The following is a 22,575-nucleotide window of genomic DNA, read 5'->3' as shown; positions in this document are numbered from 1 at the left end:
ATACCTATTCAATACTGTATGCTTGAAACTGTAATTAGATCATCTCCCCGGAGATGTGATTTAATCAAGAGTGGTTGTTAAACTGGATTAGGTAACGACATGTCTTCACCCATTTGGATGGGTCTTGATAAGTTTCTGGAGTCGTATAAAAGAGGAAACATTTTGGAGAATAAAAGAGATTTGGAAAGAGCAGAGAATGCTGCAGCACCACAAAGCAGAGAGTCCATCAGCCAGCACTTTGGAGATAAAGAAGGAAAATGCCTCCCAGGGAGCTTCATGAAACAGGAAGCCAGGAGAGAAAGCTAGCAGATGACACTGTGTTCGCCATGTGCCCTTCCAGACGAGGGAGAAACCATGACTGTGTTTGCCATGTGCCTTCTCACTTGAGAGAGAAACCCTGAACTTCATTGGTCTTCTTGAACCAAGGTATCTTTCCCTGGATGCCTTTGATTGGACATTTCTATAGACCTGTTTTAATTGGGACATTTTCTCGACCTTAGAACTGTAAACTAGCAACTCTTTAAATCCCTCTTTCTAAAAGTCATTTCATTTCTGGTATATTGCATTCCGGCAGCTAGCAAACTAGAACACTAAGGTTTCTATAAAATGTTTTCTTTTTTAAAGGACTGTAGCAAACTAATCAAGACCCACCTGGAATGGGTGCAGTCACATCTCCATCTAATCAGAAGGTCACACCCACAATTGGTGTGCCACATCTCCATTATTCTAATCAAAAGTTTCCAACCTACAATATTGAATCAGGATTAAAAGAAACAGCTACTCCCACAAGATTAAGTCAGAATTAAAACATTGCTTTTCTTAGGTACATAATAGATTCAAACCAGTATGAATGGGTATTTATTAGCTTATATTTTACAGTTGTAAGACCATGAAATTGTCCTAATAAGGAATCAACAGGATGATACCTTCTCTGAAGAAAGGATGCTTGTATCTGGGACACCTCTGGCACGTGAGAAGTCATATGGCTGGCATTTGTGCTGAGTCCTTTTCTCCAAGGTTTCTTTTCAGCTTCTGGCTTCAGTGGCATCTCTGTTTTCTGTGTGTTCTCTCTTAGTTTCTCCAAGCTTTTTCTTAATTTCATCTCTTTGAGTTTTATCTTCTTATAAAGGACTCCAGTAAGAGGAGTCCATTACTTACTTTACATTACTTATTCCTTTCAGAAAATTTGATTTTAAGTTTGAACCTGTCTGGGACATGAGAACCCTCCTTCCTCATGAAGCTGGTATTATGTGTCAAATGATTTCTTGTTCTTTAGTATCAAGTGAAATAGGAAAATGTAGATGCCTGAAGAATATATATATATTAAGAGGAAATATTTCATAGGTTTGTTATGTGAATTAAATTAAGCACGACTAACAGATTAAAGCAAAGGACATTCATTATTCCTCCAATAATCTCCTGGCTGCCTGCACTGCATCCACACCAATGACCAGATGTCATTTGTGTTCTACTGGTATTATCCCGTGTCTCCTCGTGAATGGGTATCTGAGTGTCCCAAAGGATAGCTGCTCTCCTGCAAAAGTCAGGAGTGCAATGTACAGATTGTCATTAATGGAGAAGAAGAGAGAGGTATGTGCTGCTACACCAGTAAGGAAGGGTTAGAGATAGGATTACGAGATAAAATACAGGGCACCCAATTAAATTGAATTTCAGATAATCAATGAATATTTTTGTTTTAGTGTTAACTGTGGCCCATTGTTTTCACTGTTTTTTTTTTTAATTCAAATTTAACTGAGCATCCTGTAGTTTTATTTGATAGGCTGGCAACCCTAGAAACAGACTTTCTACATAGCTCAAACTAGAAAAGAATGAGTAATAGTGTTACACGGGAAATGGAGTGGCATCTATGTTTTCAAGTCATCAGAGTAGGTTTGTTTCTTGCTCTGATTCATGCCAAGAATGAACTCTCCCCTTCCAAGAAACCAGCTTATCATGAGGGTGGTCATATAAATTATTACCCAGTCGGGGCTTTCTTTGGGGGGGGAATAAAAGATAGCGCTGTTATGAAATATTCTAAAATATTTTAAAAACCAAGAACTTTCCAAATAGTCCAGGATACATGCCACCCTATTACCATCCCATCCCCTGTCAGAATGGATTTTACATATATATTCTGACACACATAAACTGAAAATCTGGGGAAAGGTCCAGTGGGATCAAAGGAATCATTCAATATCAACAAAATTTACTGGCTCCTTCTCCTTGAGGATCTGCTTGCCCCAGCATTGTCATGATTTACATGAATTCAAACTGATTTCAGTAACGCGAAGCTTATATCCCGTCTATTCTCAGGGTCTCTTCTCTGCCTTCTTTGCAGGTTGGCTTTAGTCTCCAAGACTAAATTCACCACCTGGGAAGACCCATGATCAAGGGCAGCTCTGAATTCACATGCTTACAACTTTTGTCCAAAGAAGAAATGATTTTTTTTTTAATAGCCTCTATTTGAATCTTGGGGGAGCCACTGGACAAATGAGCTTGCCCCATTCCCTTCCGCTGAGCTCTGCCCTCACCACTCATCTGGGTCTTATGGATCAGCCCAGTTTGGGTCATAAACTGACCCATGAGTCCAGGAGGGCAGTGTTCTGTGATTATAATACCCTTTCAGAAAAGGAGGACCCAGGGAGGCAAAGCAATATATAGTATACATTGTTATATCTTACATATAGGTGTAGTAATAGCATGAATCTCATGGAAGCGTTGTGAAAGCTGAGTGAGATAAACGATGTAAAGGGGTTTAAACTCCCAAATGAATCATACTGAATGAGATTGTTGGTTTAAGTTGGCTGTGCGTTCCAAAAATAGAGCAGTTAGCTTTCTGACCACTAGATGGTGGTCAAGTATAATCAGACTATTAAAATGCTGTGTTAAACCCTCGGTATACATTTTTAAAAATGGCTTTCAATAAGTCAGAGGTGAAATAAAACCAGTTTAAAGAGAGGTTGCTTATACCTGGAAAATAATATAATGTTTCTCAGTTTTGCTTTATCAAACTTATTCATTCACTCATTCAAAAGTATGTTTGCCAGATATTCAAAATGTTTGCGTATGCTTTTTTCCAAAGCATTATTGATCTGCAATTTACGTCTCATAAAGTTCACCTGTTGAAAGGGAACGATTCAATGTTTTTAGTATATTTTTTTAGTTGTGCAACCATTATCATAATCCTATTTTAGAACATTTCCCTCACCCCCAAAATAATCCTGTACCTTTAGCACATTCTCCCAACTCTCTCCTCAGATGGAAGCAATCATTAATTTACCTTCTTTCCCTATAGATTTGCCTATTCTGAAAAGTGTCTAACTTTTAACCAGAGCATCTGGAGTTTGAGTTTCCTGTCAGGGAAATCAACATAAATCAACAGTATTTTCTCACAGAGTGATATGATTAATGTGTGAGCATTCACACTTGTTCACTCTCTTATTCACTCACTGACTTGTTTTCTATACCTGGTAATATATATTTCTGATTTGATTCTTTGCCAAAAGAGTTGAGCTTGAGCCTTACTGGAAGTTCAGCATGGGTTCCTTAAGTTGTATGAAGGAACCAGTGAGCTCGGATTTGGAATTCTCTTTAGTTTATATGTTCTAGTCAGATAGGATCAATATAAATCTGTGCTTCACAAAAAACAACTAATAATGAAAACTGTCTATTGAAAACTTACTGTGCACTTGGCAGCATCTGAGAACATTACATGTATTAATGTATTTTAGTGTGTGACCATAACCATATTTCATAAAGTCATATTATCAATCTTTCAAAGCTGTTGTGAATGATATAAAGAATGTAAATAAAGGGGGAAATTCTAATGCATTATAATGGATTATTCTATTACTCTAAATTGTTCCTCATCTATAATTTTGGGTTTTGAGGAAACTGAAGCACAGAAGGTCTACAAAGCTAGAAAGGAGAAGAGTCCAAAGTCAAACAAAGGTGATTTGTCTCCAAGCCCTAAGCACACAATATATTGACCAATATAAACTCATGGGATGTATGTCAGTTTTATTAACTCTTGTAAATTCAGTTCTGTTATATTAACTGAAATATAAGTACTTAATGTTTTTAGAATAAGTGCATATTTTATTTTATAAAATTTTAGTTTTGAATAGTGTTGTCTTTTATCTTGTTTTCATCTCTTATTGCTCACAGAAATCTTTTAAAGAATATCTTGCACTTAAGTGAGGAAACGTCTAACTACCCTAAATGAAGATTTTCAAAAACTTGTTTCCTTTTCAAAAAATCTCCCAACAATACTTTTATGTGGAAAGTACTCATATTGCAAAAAATGACTCTACCAATTGCTGCAGAGAATTTATATACTTTTGAAATGTTAAGATGTTCATGAGACCTCCAAGTCTAATGAAATGTATGACACCCGAAATTGTATAGAGAGGGAAGAAAGAAAACATCTGGTCAGGCCTGAGAGTGCGGAGAATGGGGAAAGGTTGGAAATGTCTGCTTGGAAGAGGTGACACCTGAAAAGAGATAAAGAGTAAATAGATGTTAGAGTGGAGAGGGATGTGAAAGTCACTGGAACAGCAGTTGAGCATCTATGAAGAGAAAACACGGTGCCTGTTGGAGATGGGGGGCACAGATTTGGGTATGAGTTTGGAAAGGAAGGAGAATTCTGGTCATGAAGGGCTTTTTATGCCATGGTGAGAAGTCTGGAGTTTATTCTGTCTGCAATAAAGAGGGTCCACTGGAAGTCTTCAAATGAGGAAGATTTAATCAAATCTGTTTTTCAGACAGGCAGCTTCACTTTAGTTGTAGAAAAAAAGTAGAAGCAACAAGGATGGCTGATTAGTTGAAGGCAAGATGGCCAATCAGGATGCTGTAATATTTCAAAGGAGATAAGGACTTAAACCAAAACAAAGATGGGGGAAAAAGTGCATGGCTTGGGACATAGAATACAAGTAGAATTGTCTATGTTTGGTGACTTATTGAATATGGGAGATGAAAAAAAATGGAGATTCAAAGCTTGCAGCTAAGAGATTTGTTTGAGTGGATAAGAAGTTATACCATTTACTGGAATAAAGAATGCAAAAGGAGTGGGTTATGGAGCGACTGGATAGAGGTAAGACTGGACCTGGTTAATTTGAGGTTGAGGACATTCAAATGGAACCATACTGTTACCAGTTCAATTGTAAGGTTGTGAAGCAGAAGATGAATGTGGGCTGAAGAGAAACTTCACAGAGATGTAAGCATATTGGAAGTAGTAAAAGTAATAGAAATAGAAAAAAAAAACTATTTTAATTCCTTTCTCCTTTAACTGTACTGGCAAATCCCCTATCATTCTTTTAGTCTTGGTTCTGTTACTTCCCTTTCTATGAAATCTTTTCTGCCTCTTTAAAGCAGGCACAAGTTCACAAGTGTACATGGTATTCCTGCATTTGACATGTATATCGGAATAGTCATCAACTTGAAATTGCTTAGTACTATGTGTCTATTGAACAATGAGCAAAGGGGCCATGGCTTTTTATGTTTCTTTCCCCTTTTATTTTCAAGTGTGGCAAAGCTCTTATTACATAATAGGTGTTCAGAAATCTTTCTAGAGCTAATCTTTCTAAACGAAACTCAAATGATTTTCAAATTTTTATTATCAATATGTAAAAAATAAAGTACATACTCTAGGATTTGGCAAATGAATTTGTATGATGCTATGCATTTTGATAACAAAAAAAAGGCTAGCTTGTTTTGTTTTAATATTAGCAGTGCCTAAAATCCTTACATTTCAAAACTGCTAAATAAGAATCAGATGCTTTTAAATGTTTAATGAGAAGGTTTATGTACAACTGTTGTGATTTGCATACTTGCCCTTTTATGTTCAGTTTATTGTGGACCATTAAAAGAATGAAGCAATGCTTCCAGTAACTCTAAATACTGTTACTATAACAGCTTAGATCATTATTTATTATTATATGTTTCCATTGAGAAATCCTTGTAATAAAGTAAGTTCTTAAAAATTTGCTAGTTTGACTGTAAATATAGCACTTAGGATACCTCATGATATATTAACTAGTTTTCCTGACTTTGGTTGCTGGCAAGAGTGCAGGATAAACAAGATGCAATTTTAATGAGAAACTGAGAAACTTGATCATTTTTATTCATATTATTAAGAAAGATTAATGATATCTGAGCTAAACTGACAGCTCTGATATTTAATATAACAAACATTGGGAAAAGAATTTTAAAAATATCTTAAAACCCAAGGCAGTCTCTGTGGTTACGTAAAGAGTAAGTTGGCAATTCTAGAGTCCTGGATTCTTCTAATTCTTTTGCCATTGCATAGACAAATTGCTTTGAAATTCTTACATGGAATGTACAAGTTATAAAGTGAGAATATGTAACTTCTAGGAAGCTATATGATTTGTTGATTTTAGCAATGGCCCTTAAAAATCGCTTAGAAAATTATATGTGTTTTAGTTCCTTTTGTTTTTGCTTACCTTCTTAGGAGAAATAGAAAGAGTTAGTTAGCACCATTGTCAAATAAACTTCATTTAATCCTTCACTTTCTCTTTTCTGTTTCCCTAAAGCATCAGTTCCACCTGATGAGGTTCTGTATATCCTTTCAATTTTCAGTCTGGCTCCTTTCACCTCATCTGTTCTTAGCACCCCTGTGTAAGTGTATTAGCTGGGATGGGGTAATGAGGGATGTTGTACAAAGTTCTTTATAAATCAGTGATTTATCAGTCTGGGGCCAGGCAAAAACAACTGGATTCTTCCAATAGGCAAACCAATGAGACGATATTGAAAAACTATCTGAAAAGGTATGGAAAATGTGTGAGGAAATCAATTAGGTATGTGCATCCCCTGGTGTTCATAACATCTGGTAGCATTTATGATCTCTAGATGTAGAGGGAGCAGCAGAAGGAGTACTTATGAGGACCCTGAAATGAGTGGAGGACATCAAATAGTGATCCAGCAGTGAAGGAGCTGGGAAAGCAAGTAACCCATCCTTGTATTCCTCCTGCCCTCTGGTCTGCCACCAGGAGCTACTTTGGGCTGAATTCACACTGAAGACAAAGGATATGGGAGTACATTTGATGCAGTTCACAAAGGTTGGTCTCTCAAAGTCAGATGAGATGGGAAGGGTGGGACTGAATCGGGAAGATAAATGGGGAACAGCAGGCACCCAGGTTTGTAGACAGGAAGAACTCTAAGGTCTCTTCCCTTCAAGACTCAATGATTCTCCCCTTCAAGAAGAGGGAGCACAGCCCTGTCTATCCCTTGATTTTGGACTTCAGGTCTCCAGAACCATTAGACAATAAATTTCTAATGTACAAGCCAACTAGTCTGCGGTATTTTGTTGTGGCAGACCTGGCAAACTAAGACAATCTGGAACCACATACTTGCTCAGTGTCTTCCTTTTTCACAGCATGCTTGCCCCACTCTTTTACGTGCTTCTCCTGAGAACAATCCTTCAACAGCCACTTGTCTAAACAACTGTCTAAGGGTCACATCTAGAGAATCTGACCTAAGGCATACACCCCAATAATTTTCAAACAATTGAAAAAACAAGTTTAAAAAACAGGGAGAGAAAAGTAGGATAACTATGTTTATTATTTTGAGGAGAAAAAAATCAAGCCAGAAACAAAATTTAAAAAAATTGTATAGATTTGGCCACTTAAAAATGTTAAAAGTCAAGATGTGATAATCAAATACACTCAAGGAAAATTGGGCTATATTTGAGTCAAGGAGTTAATTAATATCTTTTAACTAAAATGGATAACAGCACAGAAAAATAATTCAAACACTGTAATTTATAATGGAAAAAAGTATATGGCCAGGAAAGTAATACAAAACTCAAACTAAAGCAATATGGTACCATGTTGTGTGTATAGTATATTAATTGCTTTTATACTTGTAAATTATAATACTCAATTTTGGTAAGAATGCAGGTTAAAAGATATTTTTACACTATGATTTTGGGAATGCAATTTGGCATTTATTTTCTGGTGAGCATTTTTTCAGTATGTTACTTAATGTTATATATATTTTTTTCTTGCAGAAATTTCATTTTTAGTTGCTTATGTTCAGTGAGGAAAGATATGGTTCAAAGCTATTTTTAATAGCATGTTTGTAGTGCTCTTGAATATTATGTGAAGAAGTTGTAAAAAGTTAAATGCTAAAGATATTGTATTGAAGAAGTAAGGGATGGTAAAAACAATAGCTCTGATGGTTTTTTTACATTATGGTTTCTTTTCATATGAATACATAATTTACAAAATAATAGATGTTATTATTATTCACATTTATAGAGACAATAACCAGATCTCAGAGAAGTGAAGTGACATCCAGGATCAAAGGTCATTCACCTCTGGAACTATTCTCAACTCTCCATCAATATGTAATTCTGTTTTCGCTTAATCTGGTATAAAACATAGTCATTAAAAATCATATTATAAAAGATTATTTGTTGTCATTTTAAGATGCTAAGCTTGTAGTTATTTGTTATATGACAATGGATAGCCACAACACACAAGTTCCCTGGAACAGGTTGGAAACTGTCCTAAGTCCTTTACATACACTACTTGTTATACCTTCAAAACAACTCTCTGTCATTGCTATTGTCTCTTCTTGTAATTGAAGAAACCAAAACACTGGGAGTTTACTTGGGGAATAATAAGTAATTCAACCTACCTTTATGTTTTATTGTCAGGGCTGAGTGAAGGGTTTCTTCTATCTATCATTGTTTGCAGTATGGAAGGAAGCAGAAATCAAATGCTGAAGTGCCACTCCTTTGGCAGAAAGAATAGGAACAAAACAAATAATAACTAAATTTGACCTTCTCAAAATTAGAAACTATATTCATATTTGCATACATATATATGATCGAACAAATAGAGGTTGTTTTAAAACTTGCTTTCCAATTAAGATTCCTCTTATTTCCTTTCTTGATTAATTCCTCTGGCTAGAACTTTTAGCATAATGGTGAATAGCATTGAAAGTAGGCATCTTTGTCCTGTTCCTGATTTTAGGGGAAAAGCTTTAAGTCTTTCACTATTGAGTATACTGTCAACTGTACATGATTTTTATATTCTATTTCTCATCTTGAGGAAGTTCCCTTCTATTCCTAGCTTTCTAGGTGTCTTTTTAATGCAAGAAATGTTGCTAGATTTTGTCAAATGCCTTTTCTGCATCAATTGAGATGATCATGTGTTTTTTCCCTTCGTTCTGTCCATGTGATAGATTACAGTGATTGATATGTTGAACTATCCTTGCATTCCTGTAATAATTGTCAATTGAACATGGTGTAGAATTCTTTAACGTGCTATTGAATTCTGTTTGCTAATATTTTTGAGGATTTTTCCATCTATATTCAGGAGAGATTTTGGTCTGTAATTTTCTTTCCTTGTGATATTTTTACCTAGTGTTGGTATTAGGATAATGCTGGCATTACAAAATGAGTTAGAAAGGGTTCCCGTCTCTTTAAATTTTTGTAAGTATTTGAGAAAGGATGGTGTTAATTCATCCTTGACTGTTTGATAAAATTCACCAGTGAAGTCATCTGGTCCTAGAATATTCTTTGTTGGGAATTTTTTGATTACCCTTCTAAATTCTTTATTTTTATTGGTCTGTAGAGTTTTCTATTTCTTCTTAAATCAGTTTAAGAAATTTGTGCATTATAGGACTTTTTGCACTTTTCTAGATTGTTTAATTTGTAGATCCTCTTTTGAATCTCTTTAATTTTTTGATTAAATATAATCACTTTTATTTCTGTAAGATTGGTAGTAATGTCCCAGATTAGTTTATGATTTTACTTATTTTCATCTTCTCTCTTTTTTTTTCTTTGTCAGTCATTCTGTGCTTGTCAATTTTTTAATCTTTTCATAGAAACAATTCTTGGTTTTTGTGCTTTACTCTACTGTTTTTTAATTCTTTAATTCATTTATCTCTGCTCTAATCTTTATTCTTTCTTTCTTTCTGCTCACTTTGGGGTTAGCTTCCTCTTCTTTTTTGCAATTCCTCCAGGTATGAGGTTAGGTTGCTGATTTGAGATATTTATCCTTTTTTAATGTCAACAGTTAGAGCTATACATTTCCTTCTGAACACTGCCTTTGATGTATCTCATAAGTTTTAGTAGGTTGCGTTTTAGTCATCTCAAAATATTATCTAATTTCCCTTGTTTTCTTCTTTTATCCATTTGTTGTTTAAAAGTATAAACTTTCATTTCCACATATTTATAAATTTTCTAGTTATACTTCTGTTAGTCATTTCTGGCCTCATTCTACTGTGGCTGTGGAAGACACTTTGTATGACTTCAACCTTTTGAATTTATTGAGATTTGTTTTGTGACCTAACGTATGGTCTATTGTAGAGAATGACCTGTGCGCGCTTGAGAAGAATATGTGTTCTGCTGTTGCTGGGTGAAGTGTTCTATACATGATTGCTTTATCTTGTTGGTTTCTAACATTGTTTGAGTTCTCTGTCTCCTTAATGATCTTCTGTCTAGATATTTTATCCACTGTTGAAAGTGATATACTGAATTATCACAGTATTCATGAAGAACTAATTATTTTCTCCTTCATTTCTGTCTTTGTTTGTTTTATATATTTTGGGCCTCTATTATTAGTATAATATATGTTCAAATTGTTTATCTTCCTATTGAATTGTCTTTTAAAATAATATAAAATGTCCTTTCTCATCCCTTTTCACAGTTTCTGATTTAAAATATATTTTATCTGATATTTGTATAACCACCCCAGTTCTCTTCTATTTTACTTTATTTACTATTTGCATGAGATAGTTTTCCCTCCTTTCACTTTCATGCTATTTGTGTCTTAGGATTTAAGGTGAGTCTTTTAAAGACAACGTATAGTCAAGTCTTTTCTTTCTTTCTTTCTTTCTTCCTTCCTTCCTTCCTTCCTTCCTTCCTTCCTTCCTTCCTTCCTTCCTTCCTTCCTTCCTTCCTTCCTTCCTTCCTTCCTTCCTTCCTTCCTTCCTTCCTTCCTTCCTTCCTTCCTTTCTTTCTTTCTTTCTTTCTTTCTTTCTTTCTTTCTCTCTCTCTCTCTCTTTCCCTCCCTCCCTCCCTCCCTCCCTCCTTCCCTCCCTCTCTCTCTCTCTTTCTTTCCCTTCCTCTCTCCCTTCCTTCCTTCCTTCCTTCCTTCCTTCCTTCCTTCCTTCCTTCCTTCCTTCCTTCCTTCCTTCCTTCCTTCCTTCCTTCCTTCCTTCCTTCCTTCCTTCCTTCCTTCCTTTCTTTCTTTCTTTCTTCCCATGGGCAGACACCAGGAATCAAACCTGGGTCTCTGGCATGGAGGGTGAGGACTCTGTCTGCTGAGCCACTGTGCCCCACCCTCAAGCTTTTTCAAACTCTCTCTTTTGGAGAGTTTAATCTTTTACATTAAAAGTAATAACTGATAACGTAGGACTTATTTCTACCATTCTGCTATTTGTTTATTATGAGTCATATATTTTAGGTTCTTCATTTCTTCCATTACTTGCCTAATTTTGTTTAGTATATCTTCTGTAGTAAGTGAGCCCTTTATAATCCCTTCTCATTTGCATCTGTACATTTATTTTTAGATATTTTCTTTGTGCTTCTATGGGGCTTGAATTTAACATTCTAAAGCTATAAAATCTCATTGATTTGATTCTAATTTAACTTATACACAAACCATATTCCTATTCCCTTCTACCCCCCATGTTGTACTCATCACAAATGATATCTTTATACATTGTCTGCACAGCACTACAGATTTATGTTAGCTTTTACATCATATTAGAAGAGAAATGTATACTTGCAATATAAATGTACCATAGTACTGATTAATATTTACCCAGTGTTTCCCTTTCCTGGGGCTCTTTATTTCTTTATACAGCTTCAAGTTATGGAATACTGTCCTTTCTTTTCCACTGAGGAACTCCCTGTAGCATTTCTTGTAGGGCAGGGCAAATGCTTACAAACTCTTTCACTTTTGTTTACCTGGGAAGATCTTAATTGCTCTCATTTTTGAAGGGCAGTTTTGCCAGACACAGAATTCTTAGTTGACAAGATTTTTCTATAAGGATATTAAATATTTCACTCAGTATCTTCTCAGCTCCATGGCTTCTGATAAGAGCTCAGCGCTTAATCTCTTGAGGAAAACTTGCATGTGCTGATTCACTTCTCTCTTACTGCTTTCAAGATTCTCTGTTTGGCATTGTTTATTTTTGGTGGCGGGGATGGGAGAGGGTGGGGTGCATGGTCTGGGAAACATGGCATTGGCCTTTGACAGCTTTGTTATAAGCGTGGATTTTTTTGAGTTTATCCTGTTTTGAAATCATTGAGATTATGGGATATGTATATTGAAGTGTTTCATTAAGCTTGGGACATTCAAGCCATTAATTCTTTATATATACTCCTTGTCCTTTTCTCTTTTAGGACACCAATATTTAAATCTGGACATGTTTGGTGGTGTCCCACAGTTCTCTCAAGCTCACTTTTCTTCATTTTTATTTATTTCAGTTCCACAGACTGGATAGTTTCAGTTGTCCTATCTTCAAGCTCACTGATCCTTAATTCTGCCAGTTCCAATCTGCTATTGAACACTTCTACTGAATTTTTAATTTAAATGATTACACTTTCAGCTCCATTATTTCTATTTAGTAAATTTTCTATCTCTATTGAAATTCTGATTTTGTCCTTATGTAATTTTCTTGACTTCCTTTAGTTCTTTGTGTTTGTTTTCCTTTAGCTCTTTTATCATATTTAAGACTGTTTTTTTTAAGTCTTTGTCTAGCATGTCTAGTGTCTGGTCTTTCTCAGTGAACTTTTCTGTCAAATTAATTTGTTCCTTTAAATGTGCCATAGTCTCCAGAATTTTGTATGCCTTGTGGTTTTGAGTATTTTTATGTGTTAAGTCTGGAAATCATATCTTCTCCTATGGATTTGCATGATTTTTTCCCCCTTCTGTTGTTGAAAACTATAGCAATCTATTTGTTCAGTGATTTTTCAAGACTATTTATACAAAGATTGTATCCCTTGATATTTGTAGATACCATGGTCTCTGTTCCTTAAACTTGAATTTAGCCACTGCTATGACAGAGTGTTCCTTGAATACCAAGAGCTAACAGAAAAAGAAAGAAAAGCAAAACAAGGGGAGGAGGGAAGAGGGGGGGAAAGTGAGAGACAGAGAGAGAGAGAAAGGAAGGAAGGCAGAAAGAAAAGAAGAAAGGAAGAAAGGAAGGAAGGAAGGAAGGAAGGAAGGAAGGAAGGAAGGAAGGAAGGAAGGAAGGAAGGAAGGAAGGAAGGAAGAAAGAAAAAGAAAGAAAGAAAGAAAGAAAGAAAGAAAGAAAGAAAGAAAGAAAGAAAGAAAGAAAGAAAGAAAGAAAGAAAGAAAGAAAGAAAGAAAGAAAGAAAGAAAGAAAGAAAGAAAGAAAAGAAGGAAGAAAGGAAGGAAGGAAGGAAGAAAGGAAGGAAGAAAGAAAGAAAGAAAATGCCTTTCCCAGTCTTTGCAGAGTTTTCTTTGCTGGTACTTTCCTTCAGTGCTTAGGCAGCCTTAACTAAGGCGAAAGTGTAGGGTCCTCTCAGGCCCTTACTGAACACGTGTCTTGTTCTGGGCATACACCGCTCCTAATCAATTCCCGCATATAAATGTAAACATTGGAGTCATGTCCAACTGCCCCCCCAGGAAATTTCAGACTTTCCTCCTGGTCTCAGGTTCTATTGTAGGTCTCAGTTTGCAATCCTTGATTCCAGGACACTGTGGCTTGATTGTTTTATTTTTAAAAATGTTTTAGTAGCTCTTCCAGCTGCCTCTATGTCCAGAAAAAAACTCTGGAACTGGCACTACAAGCATCTTGGTCCTGTGCTTTAGGCTGCCACTCAATGGATTGGCACAGCCTTACATGTACCTGATATATGCGCAGGGGTGTCTCTGCTCCCTCCAGAACGGAGGACCAGTGACCCTCACTGGGTAGTGGGCTGCCTCCATATTGAACTGGGGAAGGACTGGGCAATGGGGCCAGTAAAGCTGCCATAAATTTTCCAACTTTTTAACAGTTGCCTTTTTCTTTCTTCGAGGTTTACCCAGTTCTACAACACTTCAGCTGTTTTCCAGAGCTCTGATGAGGTTGCTTTTTCCAGCTTGTGCTGGTTTTACCATGTTGCTGCTGGGGAAAGGAACCGTGGAGCCCCTATCTCTGTTGTCTTCCCCCCCCCCACACAGGATATTTTAAATACAGTTTACATGTCGATTCTATAATTCAATCAGAAATGATAATGTGTGATAACAAATCCCAGATAAAGTTTTAAAAATAGAACTACAAAAAAAATCAGAACAAATACAGAATAATATCTTTTCCGTATTGAATTGGGGAAACTTTCCTAAACAGGACACAAATCAAGATCCACAAGATATTACAGACAGTATGAAATTTCTAAATGAAGACTTCATGAAGTCAGAAGCAATATTGCTAAGTAATATATAAAGAGCTGACATCTTACTGAAAACCACCCACTTCAGAAGTACAGGACGCAAAGACCACCAGCGTCCTATGAGTCTAGTTCTTTCTGATTTATATAATGCTAGCTCAGGCTCCAGCGACCTTTGTTGCCCAGTCCTTCTCGTGTGTTTTTTGTTTTGTTTGTTTTTCAGGCCTCTAATTCCCTCCATCAAAATTCTTTCCTGCCTGAATTAGTAAGGGCAGTTTTTATTTTCCTGACTGATCCTGATTAATACGGGCTCTCTGAAAAATGACTGGAGCTAACGTTTAACCTACTCACCTTCCCAGCAACTTCACAGACTGTGAATATCATGCCACTAAACGACAGCTGGGAGCGTCACTCTTCATCCAGATTTTTCTTTTTTCAGCTAAGTAAGATGACTAATTCCACCTACACTTGTACTTCTATCTTTGTATTCAACATGACATCACCTTCTCCTACTCAGAATAACATTCAAAAGATATTTAGTTCCCCTTTCAAGCTCTTCATTCCATTTCAAGAAGTGGTTAATTACCTATTTCCTCTGAAGATTCACATCTTAGAAAACTTTCTGGCATAATTTTCATTTTATTTTCTGCATGGTGTATTCTTGACTTTTAGGAGTGTTCAGCAACAAGCACATTAATTTTAAATTACAGCTTTTCCCAATATTTCTGCACTTCTGTTACCCCGGATTTTAAAATTTTACTTTTCTCCATTAGTAGAAATGGGAGGGGAATGGGGTGGGGTGAGGTGGGGTGGGGAAAAAGGGGTGATACTTTTCTAAGGTTGACTAGATACCACAACTTTCATATAAAAGAGCTTTTACTTTTCAGAATTCAGAAATGCCTATTGGCTTGATTAGATTTTCTCTGCTTTCTTTAATTATAGTTTCACTTGCCAAGAAATCTTAGAAACTCATGTTGTAAGCGCGCTTTTCATCTATTATCTTTTTCTCTTCCTCTTGTTAAGGATATCTCCCAAGACATTTGAGGATTAAAAGCAATACACGAACTGTTGTTTAACGAAGAAGTAAAATGGAATGTGAGGTTAATGAAGCCCACTGATTACTCATAACTAAGTAAATTCGCTTACTTGCAAATATGGGGAAACAAGAGAAACCCCTTGCAAGTTATAAAGAGGGAATATATTATCCTTACAACTTTACAAAAACATAATAATGAAAAAGGATATAGCAAGTTATCATCTTTGGCACACTAGAAAAAAAATTGTCTACATTTTAAATGTTTCTGCCTTGAAATTAACTTATTTTTGATAGTGTTCCATTGACTATAATGTGTATGTGGATTATAATTAAAAAGCAAAGCAAACTCTTCTCCCCACAGTGGCTTTTATCCTTGTGGATGAGGGACTGCAGAATTGAGATATCCCACAGCAGCCAGCAGAGGGAAGTAGAAAACTTCTCCACTTGTCTGGAGCGCAGCTCTTTGTTTCTGCTGTTTTAAGTTTGTGCTTAGAACAATCATGGAGCTGGTAAACCAAATTAACACAGAAATGCCCGGAAATCTGTTCAATTTAAGCCACCTCCTTTTTCCAAAAATTGTTCAGCAGTTTACTGTAGCACATTGAATTATGAAGGGGATATTTGCATGCTCCACCTTAATTTGATATACAGTATGAAAAAGCAAAAAAATTTTAAAAAGCATGTGGCCTTTGGACGTGCTTGCAATATATATGTATATATATAGGAAGTTCTTCACTATGGCAAGCTGTTAAAAGATGATCAAAAAAGCTGGGCCCGAGTTTTCTTCTCTAGAAACTGCATTATGATACTACATATGTGTTTTGGACTAAACTCTTCCAACAATATGCAGTGGAGAATGAAAATCATTATAGTTGACTGCCCGGTTTTACACTTTCGCATTGACTGCATTATGTATTTCAGAGAGGTGGTCTGGTTAGGGAGAGGAAAAAGCATTAAAAAGTCAGTCTTAAAAATTCTCAAGTCATCCAAAGAGCATTCCACCTTTTTGAGCGTACAAGTTATTTGCATTGACTCTCTCACAAAACTCCTGTAAGAAATTTCTGAAGAAGTTCCCCCACACACATTTTTCACATAAAAGAAAAACATTAAAAATGTAATACCAGTTTATTCTTTCTTATTTCTATTTTTAATGGTCACTAAATATATGAAATTATATTTATTATCTGCCCAGTTGTCTCATCAAGCAAGCACTGGCCTATCTTGCTGTGAGGACATTTCATGGACTTAGATCATCAGCAGGATGATGGCAACTACAGCTGATTACATCTGCAGCCCATTAAGGGGAATGTCTTCCACAATGAGTGATGTTTAATCTAATCAGCTGGAGTACTGGAGAAGTCAGAGCAGAATCTCTCTCTTTGCTTCAGCCAGCCAGCCTCTCCTGGGAAATTCATCAAAGACCTTCATTGAACTTGCCAACTTGTGGCTTGTCTACAGAATTTGGACTTGCGCATCCCCACAATTGTAAGAGACACTTTTATAAAATCTCCTGTTTACAGTTATCTTCTGTTATTCAGAAATCTGACTACTGCAATTACTATGTGCACTATGGAGGTTGTTGAGGGAATGATTGATCAAAACATTTGAAAATCTATCTATGGATCTGAACTGGAAGTTTTGTGTTCTGTGCTGCTGAAAAGTTTATCATACCTTTATATACTTAAATGTAAACAACCCCCCCCAAATTTTGCAAATTTAGACAGTAAAATATTTTATTAAAAGGACACTCAATAGCTCATAAGATCAGAGACACAAGCTTAGAATACAAGGAGCCAGAAACAACTCTGATAGCTACACTGTCAAATGAGTGCCTTGACAGACACCTGTGGTCATCACTGGGAATAACATCCTGGACACCAGCAATGCTAGAGACAAATGCCATTGGGAGACCAGTGGTCACTGCTGCTGTCAGCAGCTAGAACTAGTTTCCTCTTCTCTACCGCCACCATTCTTGTCAAAATGCATCCTGAGCATGCCTGCTTTATTGAATCACTAGTCTCTGTTTACAGGACTGGGGTCAACCAGTTAATAACTACAGCCTAGGACTTATGTCCAATAACTTAGTTTAAGAGAAAGCAGGAATAGCAAGCAATTTGATTATTGGTGTTGTCGGGGTGATAGAAAGGATGGCTATCTCAGCATAGGTTCCCCACAGATGAAAGGCACAATCACGTCAGGTGACAAATACAATGCCATACCATATATTTAGTATATAAACCATTCAACTGCAAAATGTATTAAGTCAATGTTTATAAGTTACCTACTGGTTGCTGGTCACTGATCCAGATGCTGAGGGTACAGCTGTGAACATGACAGATAATGATACCTGCCTTTGTGGGGATAGAGGAGGACAGACTAAAACGATAGATCCTATAAATAGATAGTTTAATATAAATATACTGAAATATAAATTATAAATATACCTATATAGCAATAAGTAATATGGGAAAAGAACCGGTACAGTTTAAATTCTGTGAAAAATGAAAAAGGAGGGTGAATGGAAAGACGGGCTTTTTCTCACTTGCTTCCCAATCCTCAAGGTCAACTACAAATCTCATCAGATAGCACATGAAGCTCCAAGTCAAGTGTCATATATTATATCTTTTGCTCCTTTAATTCAGTTATTATCCTGATTCCCTATTCTGCAAAACCATAGGTTAATTATAAAATTAGCAATTGCTGGAAGACTATTCTCCATGGGCCATGTTTGTGCAGGTCTTCTGAGCAAAAGCACTGAAAGATTTTGTTCTATATTATATTTTCAAGGATCTTTGTATAGCTTTCAGCCTTGGAAGATAGATTGTACCTCCCTCTGGAGCAGAAGGATTTTTCCTATTTTCCACAAGGATAAAGGTAATGTTTCTCTCTGGGTTAAATGTTGGGTATCTTTGTTGAGCAGCCACTTTGAAAATATTGGGACATCACAACCTTGAGCAACCCACACATAAGAAGTGGGAATTGATGCTCCACCTCCTTGAAGACCAAGAATCACAACCTTGGAGTTATTTAGCTTTGATTCAATCCACTGCATGATAATATCCACTGGGTTTCTCTGCATCACCCCCCCCCACTCCCACCCCAGAAAAGTGGGGGGCAAGGGAAGTGAAAAGAACAGGAAGCAAATGCTTCCTTCTGTAAGTGACAAAGTTCAATGTCTCTGACCCAGGAGTCTCTTGTCTTCTGCCAGCATCCTTGAAATTGTGACAGATTAACTTGTTGGTTTACAAATAGGACACAATTCAAGATCCTTCAGAATTCTTGACAAACATCATCAATATACTTTTTATAATAGATTGACATTAAGAGATACAAAAACAAGGGAAAAGTTTCAAACAATATAATACATGACATGGTGTGATTAAATAACTCAGGTGCTTATTCTGCAACACCTCCTGGGGCCATTTTTGTCTTTTATGAATTACCTCTTCCCAGATGCTTCCTCTTCATCCAGATCCCAAGATGGTTTAGTTATTTGTTCAGTGGGGTCATCCAAACTTTTTCCTTGGGAGTTTGGAGGTCTTGGTAACTTCTCTCTCTCTCTTTTTTTTAATCAGGTTTTTGAAGCATAATTTATTTAAGTAAAATTCACTCTTTTTAAGTGTATAGTTAAGATTTGACAAATGCACTACCACCACAATTAAGATAAAGAATATTTCCATCATCTTAAAGTGTTCCCTTGTGCACATTTACAGTGAATTATCCCTCACTAACCCTAGGCTTTGGCAATGGCTGATCTAATTTCTCTTCCAATAGTTTCACTTTTTCAGGATGTGACATAAATGGAATGATATAGTGACATCTTGTATCTGGCATTTTTACTGAGCATAATACTTTTGATATTCACGCATGTTGTAGGATGTTTCTTTATTGGAAATTGCCTGATGCTTTTTTATGATTAAACTGGGATTGTGGGGTCTCAAGAAGAAGGCAACAGAAGTAATGCATCATTTTCATCACATTATATCACAATATCCACTTGATTTATCACTGTTGATATTGATCTTGATCACCTGGGTGGAGTAGAGTTTGTCCGACTACTCCATTATAAAGCTACTATTTTTGCCACCTTTCTGCATTGTTCTCCTTGGAAGGAAATCACTAAGAGCAACCCACACATAAGAAGTGGGAATTGATGCTCCACCTCCTTGAAGACCAAGAATCTACATAGATTATGTTGATTTCTTCTCAAAGGGATTAATCTCTTCCTCCTCATTTATTTATTTTTAAAATCATGAGCATGGACTCGTATATTTCTTTTAAATTTTGGTATATATTATGATACTACTTTATTTTATCACATGGCTTGGTCACTAGGAGCTCTGTTAGCTGCTGTGTCCCTCTGACATACCCCCATCAATGTTGGGCTTTTATTTTTTGCACACTGCCTTAGTTTCTGTCACATGAAAGAAGTGAATACACCTCATTCAAGAAAATATAGAAAGGGAAAATAAACATATAAAATGATGCTTAGCAAAGTATGTCATTAGGGAATTATAGATTAAAACAACAATCAGATTCTGCTACACACTTATTAAAATCCAAAATAAAAAATTGAAAGCGCCAAATGCTGATAAAACTATGGAGCAACAGAGCCTCTCATTCATAGCTAGTAAGAATGCAGGAATGTATTGTCAATTTGCAAGACAGTTTGACAGTTTTTCACAAAGCTGAATATAGTCTTACCATACAGTCCAGCAAACATATTTCTAGGTATTGACAGGTTATTTGACCCAAAACCTGAAGGCAAAGGTTTATAGTAATGTTACTCACAATTGCCAGTTGGGGGCAATCAAGATACGCTTCAACAAGTGAATCAACAGAAAAGCTGGTACATCCATACAATGCAATATTATTTGTTATTTAATGAGCTAACAAGCTACAATAAGACATCATAGACCTTAAATGTTAAATGAAAGAAGCTAATCTCTTATATTTCAGGATCATCATGTATATTTCCTGCTCCAGTCCTAGAATCTGTCACTTTTCTAAGAATATCCTGTTTCTTTTATTAGAATAAGATAGTAGAAACCAATATCTGGCTACTAGGTGTGCTCGTTACTACTGGGGTGCTATTGATTTTAAGCCTTCTTAGCTGAGAGACCAAGATATATATGCATATATATCAATCTGTGTATAAATGCATATCCATAAATATTTCTATATGTAATAATCCCTGTGTATATTAAGCTAAACATGACTTCACACTGATGTCTGCAACTCAAATCCATTACCACTTCGATCATTTTAGCCTCATCCCTTGTTTATGTGTATATTGCAAATCCAAAAATAACAAATTTGTCTCTCTTCACCCACCATCAATTTACTCAGTTGTTAAATTTCACTATACATGTATACAGTATCAAATCTTAATGCCTACTCACATGGGAACCAACTTTGTCCATTGAAGTACAGTGCTTATGTACAATTATTTTTGCCTTTTAATTTCACAGATGATACTCTTTCCCCAAATTACTTAGATCAACAACCCCTCTTCCCTTCACTGATGTTGTTTCTTATATATGTAATACAGTTACATTCTTTTGTGACAGTCTGCATTTCTGGGACAACTTGACATCCTGAATGATTTTTATTTTCTAGTTTATGCTGTACAGTCCTATGGATTTTGACAAATGCGTAATGTCATAATGTACAGTACCATACAGAATAGTTTCAACACCCTAAAATCTTCTAGGCTTCAATAGTCACTGTTACCCCCAAGCTCCTGAAATCCATGAATATTTTTATTCTCTTCAGAGTTTTGCTTTTTCGAGAATGTCATAAATTTGAAATTATTAATACATATCCTTTTGAGATTAGCTTCTTTCATTTAACAATGTTCATTTAAGGTCTATGATGTCTTATTGTAGCTTGTTAGCTCATTAAATAACAAATAATATTGCATTGTATGGTTGTACCAGCTTTTCTGTTGATTTACTTGTTGAAGCATATCTTGATTGCCCCCAATTGGCAATTGTGAGTAACATTACTATAAACATTTGCCTTCAGGTTTTGGGTCAATAATTTAAGTCAAAACTTAAAAATATGTTTGCTGTATTGTATGGTCAGACTGTTTAGCTTTGTGAAAAAATGCCAAACCGTCTTGCAAATTGACAGTGCATTTTTGCATTCTCTCCAGCAATGAATGAGAGGTTCTATTGCTCTGTATTTTTATCAGCATTTGGTATTTTCAATTTTTTTTTATTTTAATAAGTGTGTAGCAGTATCTGATTGTTGTTTTAATTTATAATCCCCTACTGATATACTTTGCTGAGCATCATTCTATATGTTTATTTTCCTTTTCTATATCTTCTTGAATGAGATGTCTTCACATCTTTTGCCCATTTTTTTAAAATTGGGTTATTTGGTTTCTTATTGTTGTTTTAAGAATTTTTGTATATTTTAGATACAAGTCTTTTATCACATAAGTATTTTGAAAATAATTTCTCCAGGCCTTTGGCTTGTCTCTTCATTCTCTTAACAGTGTCTCTCACAGAACAGAAGTCATTATTTTTGCAGAACAGAAGTCATTATTTTTGATAAAATCAAATTTCTCAACTTTTTCTTTCATGAGTCATCCTTTTGGTGATATATCTAAAAACTCATTGCCAAATCTAAGGTCTTCTAGATTTATGTCCACATTATGTTCTAAAAGTTTTATAGTTTTACATTTTACATTTAGGTCTAAGATCAATTTTGAGTTAATTTTTTTTTTTTTTTTGTAAAAGGTATAAGCACTATCTTTGCTCAATTTTTTTTTATTTGCATGTGGTTGTTCAGGATTTTTTATTACCATTTATGAAAAGATTGTTCTTGTTTTGGGTGTATATCTGGGCCTTCTATTATGTTCCATCGATCTATTTGTCTATTTTTTGCTAATACTGTGATGTCTTGATTTCTGTAGTTTTATAATAAGTTTTAAATTTGAGTAGTGTCTGTCCTTCAACATTATTCTTCAGTATCGGGTTGGCTGTTTGGAGTCTTTTTCTTTTCCATCTAAACTTTAAATTTAGTTTGCTAATATCTAACATGTTTTCCTAGGGCTTTTATGAGATTGAATTTATAGATCGAGTAGGGAAAATTGACATGTTAGAAATACTGACTCTTCCTAAACATGCACACAGAATATCCTTCCATTTTTTTTTTTAGA

At 35.6% G+C, this 22,575-nt stretch overlaps 1 long non-coding RNA gene across 1 annotated transcript in view; it reads right to left on the bottom strand.

The window, feature by feature from the left end:
• Window positions 1-10,269, bottom strand: part of LOC143689665 (uncharacterized) — a 38,859-nt gene extending 28,590 nt beyond the window's left edge. Inside the window, exons 1-2 of the long non-coding RNA XR_013178872.1 lie at window positions 9,951-10,269; window positions 8,659-8,756 (exon numbers count right to left, since the gene is read on the bottom strand). This is a non-coding gene — a long non-coding RNA (uncharacterized LOC143689665). The remainder of the gene's footprint in view (window positions 1-8,658; window positions 8,757-9,950) is intronic.
• Window positions 10,270-22,575: the final 12,306 nt, after the last annotated feature.

This window comes from Tamandua tetradactyla, chromosome 7, assembly GCF_023851605.1.
Source record: "Tamandua tetradactyla isolate mTamTet1 chromosome 7, mTamTet1.pri, whole genome shotgun sequence".
NCBI classification, from domain to species: Eukaryota; Metazoa; Chordata; class Mammalia; order Pilosa; family Myrmecophagidae; genus Tamandua; species Tamandua tetradactyla.
Note: the sequence above shows the minus strand (reverse complement) of the source record. Positions and strands in the feature narration are given on the sequence as shown.